Genomic DNA, 17,306 nt, shown 5'->3' on the forward strand with positions numbered 1-17,306 from the left:
GTGACATAGTTGCTTGCTCTTTCTACGATCTGGTGTGGCGATGACATAGTTGACATCACTGAGTTTCTTCTCCACGAAATAAGGGCCACTAAACTTGGCTTGAAGAGGTTGCCCATGAACTGGTAGCAGAATCAAAACCTGATCTCCTGGCTGAAAGTGGCGTAACCTGGACTTCTTATCATACCAAGTTTTCATCTTCTCCTGAGCAGCTCCTAAATTCTCTCTCGCCAGCTGTAAAGCAGTGGACAGCCGTTCTTTGAACTTCATCACATACTCCAGCAGGTTGACGTCATCTTCCTCCAACAGCCAGCATTCCTTGAGTAGCTTAAGGGGTCCTCTTACTTCATGGCCAAACAGTAGTTCAAAAGGTGAGAAGCCCAGTGATTCATTTGGAGCTTCTCTTGCCGCAAACACAACGAATGGAAGACCTTTATCCCAGTCTTTCTGATGTTCCAAACAGTATTTCTTGAGCATCGATTTGAGTGTTTGATGATATCTCTCCAACGCTCCTTGGGTCTGGGGATGGTAAGCTGAAGACGTGATCTGGGTGATGCCCAACTCTTTCAGAGACTGCTTGAAAACATTTGACATGAAATTACTTCCCTGGTCTGACTGTACCTCCTTGGGCAGACCAAACTTTGTGAAGAACCCTAGCATTTCCTTAACGACGTTCTTTGCTGAGATATTTCTAAGTGGAATGGCTTCAGGATAACGAGTAGCCATATCAATCAGGGTCAACACATAAGAAAATCCTGAAGAAGTCTTAGGAAGAGGGCCCACAATATCCACCAACACACGGGTGAATGGCGCCTCAAAAGGAGGAATGGGAACTAGAGGTGCAACCTTTTCGGTCTGATTACACTTCCCCACAACTTGACAGGTGTGACAAGACTTACAATATCAGGAAACATCCCTGAAGATACCTGGCCAGTAGAAGTGTTTCAAAATGCGTGCCACGGTCTTCCTCACTCCAAGGTGTCCTGCCAAACTGGAATCATGAGCCACTCTAATGATATCCTGCCTACAAACACGAGGGATGACAACTTGATGTACAACCTCCCATTCACAGTCGGCTGATGCTGTTGGGGGTCTCCACTTCCTCATAAGTACTCCTGACTTTATATAATAACAAGTAGAAGCACCGGCTGACTCTTCTTCACTGCAAGCAGAGTTTGCTAGACCTTTCAACTCAGGGTCAGCAACCTGCAACTCAACCAACTCTTGACGAGACAAATTATCAACACTACGGGGTACTGCCTCATCTGGTGAGTGGTCCAAATTAGCAAGAAAAGTGTCAGCTAGGATAACATCATCATCATCATTATCCTCTAAATCACCAGTAACTTTAGACTTAGCCCTAGTGACAGCACATGCAGGGAACACATCAGGGACATCACAATCCTGGGCCGCAGCCACTGGCTCACTAGACAACTGAGGAGCTGGACACATTTGACTTCCACCAATATCATTTCCAAGTAAGAAAGTTACACCTGACATTGGGAGTGTCTCAACCAACCCAACCATAACGGAACCATTAACAAAACCAGACTCTAAATTCACTCTGCACAGAGGGACAGAGAAGTAATTATTCCCTACACCTTGTAAGATTACAGTTTCATCAGAGGAATTAACATTAGAGCCTAGAACACTGGTCAGCATAAGGGATTGGCAAGCACCTGTGTCACGATATATTTTAACTGATTTCCTGTCATTACTGTCCAGAGGACTGACAAAACCATCAGACAGGAAATTAGCACATGAACTCTTGAGAGTGTCACCCACGTTACTGCTCAAAAGAGGAGCTCCATCATGAGAATTTAAGTTACCCCTCAAAGCAGGTTCAGTTAACTCAGTTAAAGATTTCTGGTAACTCTCAAGAGTGGACACTAGACCAATTGACTGAATATTTAAAGACTCCTTTTTGTTCACATCACGCTGTCTCCTGAAACATTTCTCCGTAGTATGACCAAGTTTACTACAATAAGTACATTTACTTTTCTGAAATCTAGAGGTGAAGCTGGCATTTACTTCCTGAGAAACATCATCTTTATTCTCTTTCCTGTTACCTGTACTCTGAGTAGAGGCAACGTACTTACTCTCAGCTCTCCCTTTTTCTTTAGAATATCTCTTGTGAGTGAGAACATATTCATCAGCTAAAACTGCAGCATCAGACAAATTATCTATTCTTTTCTCATCAAGATATAGGCTTACATCTTTATAAATACACCTCTTGAAGTTCTCCAGCAAAATCATCTGCTTAAATTTACCAAAATCAGAATCCACATTCTTAGAATTTAACCACTGCTCTAACAGATCTTCTTTGATTTTTGCATACTCAACATGGGATTGCTTATCTTGCTTATAAGTTGTCCTAAATTTTACTCTATAAGCTTCAGGAACAAGCTCATAGGCATTAAGAATCAAGCTCTTAACTACATCATAATTATCAGATTGATCCTGAGGCAAAGATGCATAAGTTACTTGAGCTTTACCGGTGAGAACAGTTTGAAGGAGTACTGGCCAATACTCTTTGGGCCAATTAAAACCTGTAGCTACCCTCTCAAACAACTGAAAATACTTGGTTAAATCAGATTCATTAAAAGGAGGGACAAGTTTAACATTTTTAGCCACATCAAAATCATCAGAGCTAGATGATCCAGTTCCACCTTGTTTCATGCGATACTCATGGTCTGCCTGAATCCTAGCTAGTTCAACTTGTGCCTGAAACTCAGCCTCCTTAGCACGAGCCTGAAACTCAGCCTCCTTAGCATTTGCCTGAAACTCAGCTTCTTGAATACGAGCTTTTGCCTGAAATTCAGCCTCCTTAGCACGAGCCTCCTGCAGGGCTAGCTGTAACTTAGCTAATTCAATCTGCGTTTGCTCATTTCGAGGAGTTACATTAAACAAGCTTTCATTAATCATGTCAACAATTTGATCTTTAGAATGATGAGAGGGAACAGCAATTCCCAATTGTTGAGCAACAAGCTTAAGTTCATTCTTTGTTCTGTTCTCTACATCACACACTGTTTGCACATTTGACAAAAAATCTTTGGCTTCATCAAGTGTAGTAATAGTAGACATCATGAATAAATCACAGTCACAAAATATCAAGCAATATCCTTATGATAATATCCTGAATATCCTGATGAGAGGTCGCCAAATTTATGTTACGGTACAGAGAAAGATAATGTACACTTTAAGTGAGAATACTAAAAATCACTACTGTCCCGTAAAGTTCCAGGTTCAAAACAAAAGAGTTAGGTAAAATTACAAGTTAAAGTTTAATGCTCAAACTAACAACAAAACATTCAGGACTCATAAGGATAATGTAATGGCAAAAACAGGTTAAATATATGGTTAACTGCAATAGCCTCTATTAACATGAAATTAGCAAGAGTAAATTTACCTAAGTCAGCCCTGATAAAATGAAAATACACTGGGTAATGCTCAGTTAATGCAAGATGAATTATTACAGACACAAAATAATATTAAAACTGGCTGACAAAATGAATCCTACATAAATTACAAAAAACCTCACTAGGCCTACGAATCAACCTTATGCTACACAGTACAAGGAAAAAAGCAACAACAGTTATACTCAAATTACACAGCTGCTAGATGGTTGGAGACTTCCTGAGCACTCACAACAATTAACTGTACAGGGGAGGACAGAGATGTGAACAAAATGAGGAGTAGATCTAAGTGGCAATCAATGTAGAGACTGAGCTCATTATATAGGGGCCGGCAGAGCTTGATACAACTTGTAAGAAGGACGCGCAAATGAAGCCATGGGGACAAAGAGTTGAAAATCCTGCTCTGAACAACAGAAAGGACGACTTACTCTACTATAACGGTAGAAGGGGGGGACTGAGGCAGAACACGCTCGTGATCAAACATGCAGCATACTGTGCGTTAAAATTACACAAAGGATGATGAAATCATAGGCTATGTAACAATATATATATAATGTGTGTGTGTGTGTGTGTGTGTGTGTGTGTGTGTGTGTGTGTACATATACAGTATATATGACCTTAATGACCCTAATGGTCGATAGTCCAAAGAAAAAAAAAAGTTGAGTGTTGGTGTGAACAGGCTAGTGGCTGTACTACATAGGAGCGTAACTGAGCCTGACACGAGGGCTACGGGGCTACCTGGATCAAGGGGGCTACTCTGAAGGGTGTAAGGAAGTGAGAGAAATGAAAGCAGGGAAGGGGAGGGTAGGAATTTGTGAGATGAAGTGATTAGGGGTGTGAGGTGGGGATGTAAGAGAGTTGATCGGGGAATAGGAGAGCAGGAAATATGAGAAGTAAGGTGGGATGATGCTGTGAGAGATTAAAGGAGAGCGTGGGGTGAGTGTGAGAGGGTAAGAGAGGAATGGGGATACGAATGCATGAGAGTAAAGGGTAGTTTGAAGATGTGAAAGGAGTTGGAGGAGAGGGATGGGGAGGATGTGATGGGAAGGGGGAGATGGAGATATGGGAGAAGGTGTTGAAGAGGGGAAGAGGTAACTGTAGAGGGAGGAAGAGGGATACTAGACAACACCTCAGATCTATAATCCTTTCAATACACGACCTCTCACCAAGGCTAGAGAAAACTGTCAAACAGTAGCAAGAATGTACTTTAGAAGATGTCATCTTAATGGACTGAAGTGACATTACTTCTAACTCTTAAGTACGAGGAGATTGCCCAAGTTAATGAAGTCGACTAATGGAAGCAAAAATAATATATACAAAATATTTTAAACAGGATATTGTTTAATAGACATTACTTTTACCTGCTTCTCTCTCTCTCTCTCTCTCTCTCTCTCTCTCTCGTCTTGGGGTGTCATGATTAAAATATACGTCATCATAAGGAAGTGATGAAGGGCTAAGGTGAGACACCAGTGAGTCAGCACAAGTGGGAGTTCGTTTTCTTTCTTTCATTTCTTTTCTTTCTTTCTTTTTTTTTTTTTTTTTTGTCTTGCCTAATTCCAACCTTCCTTTTTTTTCTTGCTTTCCTTGTTAATAATTTTCTTTTCATCTTCTGAGATCATCTTCGTTATTTCCATTTTATTCTTCATTCTTCTTTCCTCTTTTTCATACGTTGGATCATCATAGTGTGTGTGTGTGTGTGTGTGTGTGTGTGTGTGTGTGTGTGTGTGTGTGTGTGTGTGTGTGTGTGTGTCACGTTTAAGCAGATCACCTTTGCAAACAGCATCGTAGCTCCTGTGCAGAGATAGAGATGGGGAGGGGGTGGGGGATGAGGCATCTCTTCCCCTCATATTCTTGTCCTGGAAGAAATGAAAGAGTTCTTATCCCCCCATCTGTTGTTTTTCGTGATGATGGCAGTGATTGATGATAATGATGATGATGATGATGATGACTGTGCTTGTGATACTTGTCGGTGATGGTTGTTTTGCTGCTGCTACTGCTGCTGCTAATGATGATGAGAGCTGTGATTGTGATTCATGTAGATGATAGTTGTTTTGCTGTTGCTGCTGCTGCTGCTGCTGCTGCTGCTGCTGATGATGATGATGATGATGATGATGACGACGACGGTGATGATAGCTGTGATTGAGATTCTTGTCAATGATGGTTGTTTTGCTGCTGCTGCTGCTGATGATGATGATGATGAAGATGATAATGATGGCTGTGATAGAGATTCTTCTCGTTGTTTTGGTGATGATGAAAATAAATATTAATGGTGATAGTTGTGGTTATAGTAATGATAACGACAATGACCATGACATTAACAATAAACATGACGATGATAATAAAAGATGGTAACGATGGTGGTGATTATTATAAAAAAGATGGCAGTGATGAAGATAACGATATTGACGATGACGATGATGATTCTTAACGATGATAGTAATAATGATAATAATACCAGAAAATCTTCTTGCTTTTCTTACTTTCTTCTTTCCTTTCATACTTTCTACTTCTTTCCTTTCATAATTTCGTCTTCTTTCCTTTCATACTTTCTTCTTTTCTTTCATACTTTCTTCTCCTTTCCTTTCACACTTACGTCTTTCCTTTCATACTTTCTTCTCCTTTCCTTTCATATTTTCTTCTCCTTTCCTTTCATACTTTCTTCTCTTTTCCTTTCATACTTTCTTTCCTTTAATACTTTTTTCTTTCCTTTCATATTTTCTTCTCCTTTCATTTCATACTTTCTTCTTTCCTTTCATACTTTCTTCTCCTTCCCCATCTTACTTTCTTCTTTCCTTGCATACTTTCTTCTTTCCTTTGATACTTTCTTCTTTCCTTTCATACTTTCTTCTCCTTTCCTTTCAAACTTTCTTCTTTCCTTTCATACTTTCTTCTTTCATTTCATACTTTCTCCTTTCCTTTCATATTTTTTTCATTCCTTTGATAATTTCTTCTCCTTTCCTTTCATACTTCTTTCTGTCCTTTCATACTTTCTTCTCCTTTCCAATCTTACTTTCTTCTCCTTTCCGTTTACTCTCATACTTTCTTCTTTCCCATCTTACTTTCTTCTTCTTTCCTTTCATACTTTCTTCTTTTCTTTCTTACCGTCCTCTTCTTTCCTTTCAAGATCTTCCTCACCGACTCCCTAATCATGCTCATTGTCTCCTATCATCACCGTCTGCAAGTTTCGCTTTTCCCATTACATTTCTTTTTCTCTTTCAGTTTTTTTCTCATCTTGGAAAATGATATGGAGAGGGAAGAGAGGTCGTAGGGGAGGCGCAAGTCACGGATGGAGAACGGGAGAGAGAGAGAGAGAGAGAGAGAGAGAGAGAGAGAGAGAGAGAGCAGATGGATGATGAAAGGGAGGCCATGAAGAAGAAAAACAAGAAGTGAGAAATAAAGGGAATAAAGGAAACAGGAAGAACAAAGGGGAAGGAGGGAGAAAAATAGAGGTAAAAGAAAGAGAGAATTTTTAGGAGAGAATAAAAAAGTTTGGGGTAAAATATGGAAGAAAATGCATGAATAAGGAAAGAAAATGGGGAGAGGTAAAGGAGTCAAGAAAAATTAATAGGGAGGGAAAAATGGAGACAGAGGAGGAGGAGAAAGAGAGGAGGAAGAAAGAGAAGAGGTGGAGAAAAACAGAGGAAGAAGAAACAGGAAGGCATGGAAAGTGAGGAGGAAGGAAAGAAGAGAGGAGGAGGAAAGGGAGAGTTTGTGTCTTTCTGTCTGTTTGTTTGTCTCTTTATGTATTTCTGCCTGTCTGTCTGCATAAGTCATTTTCACCATATCTGTCTGTTTGTCTGTCTCATTCTCTGTCAGCCTATCTGTCGGTCTATCTGTCTATATAGGAGAGACAGACAGACAGACAGACTGAAGTATAAGAGGAAAAGAGGAAGAGGGAAGAAGATAAAAAGGATCTGAAGAAGAGTGAAGAAGAGGAAGAGGAGGACGGGAATGGTCAAGAAGAGGAAAAGAAAGGAAGGAAGAATCGAGAAGAGGAAATAAAAGGAAGAGTCAAGAGGAGGGAGGATGAACAAAAGAATGAAGAAGAGAGAGGAAGAGTGAATAGAGGAAGATAAATTGAGGAAGAGTAAAGAAGATGGAGAAGAAAAAGTCAAAAAGAGGGAGGAGGAGGAGGAGGAGGAGGAGGAAAGAGAGTCAAGGAAAGAGAGAGAGGGGAAAGTCGAAAAAGAGGTGTTATCACAGCTCTCAAACAAGGTGGATGTCAGACCAGGCCAGTTGTCTCCCACGCTACCCCCCCCCCCTCCCTCTTCCGTCACTTCACCTCATTCTCTCACCTCGTTTCCCTCTCCCTCCTCTCCCTTTCCCTCTCTCACGGATGCCTTTCTCCCCTCCTCCCTTTCTCACTCAAGCCTTTCCCCTCTCTCATCCACGTTTCCTCCTTCCCCCTTCCTCTTCCCCTTACGGTTTCCTGGCTTCCTCACCCCCACCCATCCACGACATTTCTTTCTCCTTCCCCTTCTCCCCATTCCCCCATCGTCATCTCTTCCTTCATCTCTCCCCATCCCCATCTTCCCCTCCTTTTCATTCTTCGTTCTTTGCAACCAACTTTCTCCCCTTCCTTCTCCATCTTCCCTCATCTTTTCCTCCCCCTCCTCTCTTTCACACTCCTCTGACCCTTCCCTTTCCTTATTCGCTTATCATTTCCCTTCCCATCTCTCTTTCCCTTCCCTCCTCATCTCTCCAATTCCCTTCACCTCTCTCCTTACCTCGTTCCTTGCTTTCCCTCCTTCGCTTCATTTCCTTCCAGTCCCCTCCTTCTTTTCTCCCATTCCTTCTCTTCCACTTCGTTCTTCTTCCCCTCTTACTTCATCTCTCACTCCCCCTTCTGACACTCTCTCCATATCCTTTCCTTACAATCCTCCCTTCTCTCTTCCCATCCCTCCTTCTTCCACTTCATCTTAAACCGACACCTCTCCTTCTTTCCTCTCTTCTCCTTCCCTCTCTTCTTCCTCTCACTTCATTTCCTACCTCCCATTCCCTCTCTCTTCCTCCTCCTCCTCCACCTCTCCGTCACGCGAGGAAAGAGGCAAGAGAGGGCGGGAAAGAAAGAGAGAGGGGGGGGGGAAGAAATATGAGGAGGGGGATGGAGGGGTCAGGGAATAATACGAGAAAAATATAGGAGAAAGAAGTGACTTGTTAAAATAGAAGAGTTAAAAAAAAAAAAACTCTGAGGACGAAGAGACTGTGGGAAGATGGGGGTGAAATGAAGAGGGCATTGTGGAATAGGAAATGAAAAAGACGAAAAAGAAATTTAAAAATATATGGTAAAAAGTGGAAAGGAGTTTGGGAATTAAGTGGATAAGGTGTCGAACATCATAAAGCGAGTGTGTGTGTGTGTGTGTGTGTGTGTGTGTATGTGTGTATGTGTGTGTGTGAGAGAGAAAGAGAGAGGGGGGGGGATGAAGAGGGCATTGTGAAATAGTAAAAACGAGGTTAAAAAGGGTTGTGAAAAACTGGTGTGGAAATGTGATAAAGGGTATTTGATTCTCTAAAATGTGTGAAGGGTCATGGGAAAGATGTTTATGTAAAAGTGAATAAATATAGATGTGAATAGTTCATGAAAAGGGATGTCAGATGGTTTTTAAAAGTATCAGATGTAATTAAAAGAAGTTGGAGAATGGATGAAAGTGTCAAGATCATAAATGGATTGGGAAAAAAATAAAAGTATTAGAAAAGATGTGAAAAAGGAGCTTGGACGGACAAGGAATGAGGAAGAAATGGAAGAAAAGGTTGAAATGGATATGAGAAATTTAAAGGGGATGTAGTGAGGCGATAAGAGTTTTTGAAAATCATGTTTACCTATTGGAATGACGTGGGAAAGGTACGCTGGAAATGTACCTTTTTTATATATATGAAAAGAGCGAGGATAAGATATACTGAGAGGCTAAAGGAAAGATATATTATGGTTAAATTCTATTCTTCATTATCATCATCATCATCATCATCATCATCATCATCACCATCATCATCATTTTCTACCATCATGATCACCACTGCCAGCATCACTATCGTCATTATCACCACAGTCATCACTATTTTATACAACTTACATCTCCATCATCACCATTCCCCTCCCCATCACCACCACAATCCTCACCATAACTGTCATCGTCACAATCCTCACTCACTATCACTATCATCACCACAATCCTTACTCACCACCACAATCACAACCACCGTTCCCAGTAATACGGCCATCAACCATCGTTCCATCCAGGCCCTCATCACCACGCCCAGTCATCACCGCCACCCTCGCAACCACTAAAATATCACACCACTTCCCGCCGCTCCTGACATCATTTCTCTCTCGCTGGTCCTCCACTCACGATGTTCATTTGTGTTAATTTTATTTTACTTACTGTGCCATCATGGGGGAGGAAAATGTTCAGGCCGTGGGTGTCAGGTGTTCGGGTTAATTTGGGACACTACCTGGTCTATATTTTCCCGCCATGTCACCTTTAATTTAGTTAGTGTGGAGGGGGGAGGGGAATTTTAAGGTGTACATATTTATTAACCCCTTCAGTTTAATTACACATTTTTTCTGTGTCTCTGTCTCCACACTAATACATTTAACTAAAACTTTTTTGATCTGGAGAATAAAATAGGGAAAATCCGACCGCTCAAACTCCGATCGGTGTGAAAAAAGAAAAAAAATAAATAAATGTAAAAAGTGGCCTTCGATTATCCCTTCACTACAAGAACTTTTTCCAAACTTTGAGCAGGGAGAGTCAATCAATAAAACACGTCACCGGAATGAAAGGGTTAATTGACTACATATATTACTGCAACAATTAAGATTCCTACCTTGTTCGATTGTTTTTTTTTTTTTTATGTCACTTCGGCGTCAGGAGGAAAAAATTTTAAAGCTACAGATGTTATTGATGTCTTTTATCACTTATTTATTTGTGTTCCATAGAGAGTCGCTTTTCTTCTTCATGATTTTCAGTTGACTCTGCATATTTTGGCAAGGAATGAGTGAATGAAGTACGGAGAGGTGAATGACAAGGATTTCAGACCTCTTTTTAACTGGTAGTCTACTCAATGACTCAGGTGTATGTGACATGTACCTGTAAAGAAAATAAAAAATTATATACGCACATGATTTTGCTTATGAGGTGGGACCAGGACTGTGAAAGATTGAATGATGTGTGAATGACTGTGACTCTTTTTCGCTGGGCATGCACTTTGATAGTTCGTTCTCATTTATATTACTTATTTCTTTGTTACTGCATCTTACCTCAGTCCAGCTTTCAGGCGGGAAGTCGGGTTGGGATGATGATGATGATGATGATGACGATGATGATGATGGTGATTAAGAGGATGATGACAATGAAGATGATGAGGATTATGAGGATAGAGATGATGACGATAATTAAGATAGTGATGACGACGACGATAATGATAGCCACGATGATGACGGCATTATCGTAGAAAACTATTAATATCTCAGACGTCAAAGTTCTCCTATTTCATTTAAAACAACGAATGTTATGAGTCTTCATGTTTACTGCTGATTGCTGTACACACTGAGGTATCGTGGGAAAGAAGAAACCACAGATGTCAGAGTTCACTGGTTTGTTCTCCTTTTTGCTTCGTTCGTCATTACAAACTCAAACTCATTATTGTAGCAATTTGTATTTTCGTTTTGCTCTCTTTTAATTGGTTGCTCTGCCTTCATAGGGAAAATATTATAATCTCATTCATTATAGATTATAGGGTGAGGGTAAATTGAAAACGAGTTGTTTCATTCATAGTTTTTTCATCGATTTGTATATTTTAAGGTCGCAGGAAAAATAATGAAATTCCCAGGTCTTAACGTTCTCAATTTCTTTAGACATACACGATAATGATATGTTTTAAGGTTCATTTTTTACTACCTCCGGGCGATTTTATTTAGCCTGGGGAAACTGAAGGGGTTAGATTAAGCCTACACTTCCAACATTAATCCCTTCAGTACTAGAGGCTACTTTAAGATGAATGAAATCATCTGGCAGCAGCGAGAGTAAAATTATTAGAGTAAGTGACCTCCCGGGGCTTAAGGAGTTAATCATCACTTAGATTTAACTTACTTAGTCTTTAGTTTGCGGGATAATTTTAAAACCACCAATGTCAAAGTTTGGAGATTTATTATTTGGTCTACTTATATTATTCTGTCAGGTTTATTATGCATGGTGTCACTAGAAAAAAAAAACTGAAACAACGTATATTCAGAATTTTTTCCATAATAAAGGAAAATCAATATGGTTTTTCGTTTAATTCATGTACGTTGGCCTAATTTAAACGATGTTCAAACATTGGATGTCATTTCTTGTCTCTCACATCTTTTACTTTCATTTACCTACTGTGGCATTTTACAGATTATGTTGAAACATCTGGAATAAGAGCACTCAAGTTTTATGCACTTTGGCCTCATAAGAAATAAATTGAAGCATTAGATATCAAAGTTATTGTTTTTGTAGTTTATTCTTGAGTTTTATTATAATTTTTCCTTATCATCGTACATATGACTTTAAAATTATTCATTTTTGAGTTCGGAATTTATTTATTTATATACTTATTTATTAGAGTAATGGAGACGATTTTCCCTCAAGATATTCAGTTTAATTTCCTACGACATCTTGAATTAATTTTGAAAGCTCGAATGTCAGAGTCGACTTTTTAAAGTTGCATAGTAATTAAACCTACACACAGACCTCTTCAGAAAAGGTACCTGGTAGCAATAAAAAATCATTGCTGTTTTCTCTTCTTGATTTTCACCTTTATATTCTTTGACACCACTGAAATACGACTGTAAAAACACGGATGACAGAGCTGTCGGGTTTCTTTTTTTGAAGGGAGCAACGGGGAAAACTAGACACGGATTTGCTGACGTCAGGGGATGAGGGTGTGTTTAGTAGCTCAGCCTCATCCAGTAACCACACCCATCCACCTATCCCCTGTCATCCACCCATCCCCTGCCATCCACCCATCCCCTGCCACCCACCCATCAGCTAGGACCTCCCAAACCTCCGTCACCCACACTTACACAGTGTCTGTCATCCACTCATTCCCTTCTGTCCACTCATCAACCACACCCACCCATCCCCTGCCTTCGACCCATCCATCTATCCCCACCCATCAACTCCACTCACCCACCCATCCCCTCCGATCCACCCATCCATCTATCCTCATCCACCAACCTCACTTAACCACCAATCCCCTGCCTCCGACCCATCCATCCATCCCCTGCCTTCGACCCATCCATCCATCCATCCATCTCCACCCATCAACTTCACTCACCCACCCATCCCCTTCCACCCATCCATCCCCTCCAGTCCTCTGGTTAGAGCATTTTATTCCCCTGTTAGGACGCTCATAACTCCTGGCTAATGATGCTGGATTACTTCATGACGTCGTATCAGGTCAGAAATACAAACTCATCACACTTTCCTTGCCACAGACCTGTGAAATTAGTGATAACCCAACAACAAGAGGCTGGCTAGAGTGTGAAACGTGTTGACTCGTTACCTGAGAGACTGAACCACTTGTGCATTATTTCTATTATTATTATTATTACTATTATTATTATTATTATTATTATTATTTTCCCACCGTCAGACGATTTTGCTCAGTTAAGAAAATCCCCTTAAGTTAGATTTTTTCTTTTTTTTCACTCAGACCACGGGAGATTTTACAGCGTCGGGTAGCCTAAAATCGTCTAAGGGCAGCTGCTGCAAGACTGAATAGACAAGTTACCCCTTGAGATTTTGGGAATAAAACTAAACCATTTTCATATCCCCCAGAATTCGATCATTTTTCTAGTGGCGAATAAAATCATCTGGTTTTAGATATAATAAAATAGACACCTCGCTTCCCTGAGGCTTAATGGTCTTGGGTCCTTCTGAAATTAATGAAAATCTTCTGGTGTTAACTAGACAGGTAAGAAGTACAAGAAAAATGGAGTTAAGAAAGGGAAAATTTTATCTATCTATCTATCTATCTATCTATATATCTATCTATCTATCTATCTATCTATCTATATATATATATATATATATATATATATTTATATATATATATATATATATATATATATATATATATATATTTTATCTATCTATATACCTAGGCTGCTTCCCCCAAGGAAAGGGAGGTAGCCGAGACAGGACGACACACTCTTCATTTACTCAACCATTCAAACACATTCATTCGCATCTTAGCCCCAAGGGGGAGAACGGACAGATCCTCACCGCACCACACTGCACAAGGGTCAACTGCGCAATGCAATCAGTGACATCCGCAGCAGGGCCCGACAGTAGAACTGGTTTACCCCTGCCACATCATAACAGACCCATCCCCTTACCCGCACCTGACCAGACTAGCTGATCAGATCAAATGCGGGAGAATATCCCCTCAGGGCTGCGACATCACTTATTCATTCACAATTTCTCTCCATTTATTTCTGTCACGCACAGCCACTCTTCCCTTGCTCAACAGATATCTCCTCTCGCATCCAGCGCTCTCTTCACACTGTCCATCCATCCTATTCGTGGTATATATATATATATATATATATATATATATATATATATATATATATATATATATATATATATATATATATATATATATATATTGTTACGGAACAGCGAAAGATAATGTACACTTTTAAGTGAGAATACTAAAAATCACTACTGTCCCGTAAAGTTCCAGGTTCAAAACAAAAGAGTTAGGTAAAATTACAAGTTAAAGTTTAATGCTCAAACTAACAACAAAACATTCAGGACTCATAAGGATAAATGTAATGGCAAAAAACAGGTTAACTATATGGTTAACTGCAATAGCCTCTATTAACACGAAATTAGCATGAGTAAATTTATCTAAGTCATCCCTGTTAAAATGAGATACCAGATAATACTCAGTGAATGCCGGATATATTATTACAGATACAAAATATTATTAATGATGGCTGACAACAAGAATACATAAATTACAAAAACCTTACTAGGCCTAAGAATCAACCTTATGCTACACAGTACAAGAAAAAATGCAACAACACTTATACTCAAATTACACAGCTGCTAGATGGTTGGAGACTTCCTGAGCACTCACAATAATAACAACCGTACAGGGGAGGACAGAGATGTGAACAAAATGAGGAGTAGATCTAAGTGGCAATAATGCAGAGACTGAGCTCATTATAAAGGGGCCAGCAGAGCTTGATACAACTTGTAAGAAGGACGAACAAATGAAGCCATAGGGGACAAAGAGTTGACAATCCTGCTCTGAACAACAGAAAGAACGACTTACTCTACTATAAGGGAGGACGGGGGGAGTGAGGTAGAACACGCTTGTGATCAAACACGCAGCATACTGTACGTTAAAATTACACAAAGGATGATGAAATCATAGGCTATGTAACACTTCCCCACAAAGAAAAAGAAATTTACAAAGGAAATTTCTTATTACTCTAAAACAATCTGTCTAAAGTCTAGATAAGCAATCTGCAATAACATTTTCTTTCCCCTTGACATGTTGTATGTCTAATGAATACTCCTGAAGAAGTAGACTCCATCTTGTCAATCTCTGATTTTTATCTTTAAACTTACTAAGGAATTTCAGTGGGTTATGATCGGTATAAATGACTATGGGGTCAAAACCAGAACACAAATAAAAATGAAAATGCTGTAAACCCAAAATCAAGGCCAAAAGCTCTTTCTCAATAGTTGAGTAGTTCTTTTGAGGTGGAGTGAACTTCTTACTGTTGTAGGATACAGGGTGTTCAATACCCTGATCATCCTCTTGCAGCAAAACAGCCCCAGCTCCTGTATCACTTGCGTCAACAGCCATCTTAAAAGGCTTAGCAAAATTTGGAGTAGCGAGCACTGGCTGACTTAATAGGATAGCTTTAAGTTTGTTGAAAGAGGATTCACAGTTATCAGTCCAGACAAATTTAACTCTTTTTTTCAGTAGGTCTGTAAGTGGTGATACAAGAATTGAAAAGTTAAGAACAAATCTCCAGTAATAACCTACCATTCCCAAAAATCTTTGTAGCTCTTTCCTACTTTTAGGTCTGGGAAGATCACTTATAACCTGAACCTTAGCTCCTGGTGGTGCAACATGTCCATCACCAATTACATACCCAAGGTACTGAACTTTAGCTTGACCAAACTCACACTTTGATAAATTAGCTACAAGATTAGCCTGAACCAAACGCTCAAGAAATTTACTGACATGGCATAGGTGATTTTTCCAATTGTCACTGAAGATAATTACATCATCAATATAAACAACACACCCTGCCAAACCCTCTGTTACAACATTCATGAGCTTCTGAAATGTGGCTAGTGCATTCTTCATACCATATGGCATTACAGAACATGCAAAAGTCTTTCCTAGTGTTACAAAACATGAGATCTTAGCACGTTCAGTCATAGGTACTTGCCAGTATCCCATTAACAAATCAAACTTACTTATGTACCTAGCCTTTCTGATCTTGTCTATGCAATCTTCCACACGAGGGAGAGGGTAAGTGTCTGTTTTGGTTATCTGATTAACACGTCTGTAGTCAATGCAAAGCCGCTGTGACCCACCTGGCTTAGGGACTAGAGTGACAGGTGAACTCCACTCGCTCTGACAGGGCTCAATCATCTTGTGGTCCAACAGGTAGCCAAGCTCCTTCTGGATGAGAGGAACTTTCACTGGGTTCACACGGTAAGGAGGCAATTTAATTGGCTTTGCGTCACCAACATCGACATCATGCATCAACACAGTGGTTCTTCCTGGAGTGGCACGGAACACTTGCGGGTACTCCTGCAGTAATACCGAAAACTCCTGCCTTTCCTCGGGAGGTAGATGAGAAAGCTTAGTCTGGAGATCATTCATGATATCAGGATTCTTCCCCAAACTATCACTCAGGCTCATACTGCATGGGAGAGCTTCACTTGCAGACTCGGGTGGAACAGCTACAGTGCAGACTGGATTATTTTCGTCCCGCCTGTGATATAACTTTAGCATGTTGATGTGACATAGTTGCTTGTTCTTTCTACAATCTGGTGTGGCGATGACATAGTTGACATCACTGAGTTTCTTCTCCACGAAATAAGGACCACTAAACTTGGCTTGAAGAGGTTGCCCATGAACCGGTAGCAGAATCAAAACCTGATCTCCTGGCTGAAAGTGGCGTAACCTGGACTTCTTATCATACCAAGTCTTCATCTTCTCCTGAGCAGCTCCTAAATTCTCTCTCGCCAGCTGTAAAGCAGTGGACAGCCGTTCTTTGAACTTCATCACATAGTCCAGCAGGTTGACGTCATCTTCCTCCGACAGCCAGCATTCCTTGAGTAGCTTAAGGGGTCCTCTTACTTCATGGCCAAACAGTAGTTCAAAAGGTGAGAAGCCCAGTGATTCATTTGGAGATTCTCTTGCAGCAAACACAACAAATGGAAGACCTTTATCCCAGTCTTTCTGATGTTCCAAGCAGTATTTCTTGAGCATCGATTTGAGTGTTTGATGATATCTCTCCAACGCTCCTTGAGTCTGGGGATGGTAAGCTGAAGACGTGATCTGGGTGATGCCCAACTCTTTCAGAGACTGCTTGAAAACATTTGACATGAAATTACTTCCCTGGTCGGACTGTACCTCCTTGGGCAGACCAAACCTTGTGAAGAACCCTAGCATTTCCTTAACCACGTTCTTTGCTGAGATATTTCTAAGTGGAATGGCTTCAGGATAACGAGTAGCCATATCAATCAGGGTCAACACATAAGAAAATCCTGAAGAAGTCTTAGGAAGAGGGCCCACAATATCCACCAACACACGGGTGAATGGCACCTCAAAAGGAGGAATGGGAACTAGAGGTGCAACTTTTTCGGTCTGATTACACTTCCCCAC

This window comes from Coenobita brevimanus, chromosome 24, assembly GCF_032717465.1.
Source record: "Coenobita brevimanus isolate Jiangsu-jjx chromosome 24, ASM3271746v2, whole genome shotgun sequence".
Taxonomy (NCBI): Eukaryota; Metazoa; Arthropoda; class Malacostraca; order Decapoda; family Coenobitidae; genus Coenobita; species Coenobita brevimanus.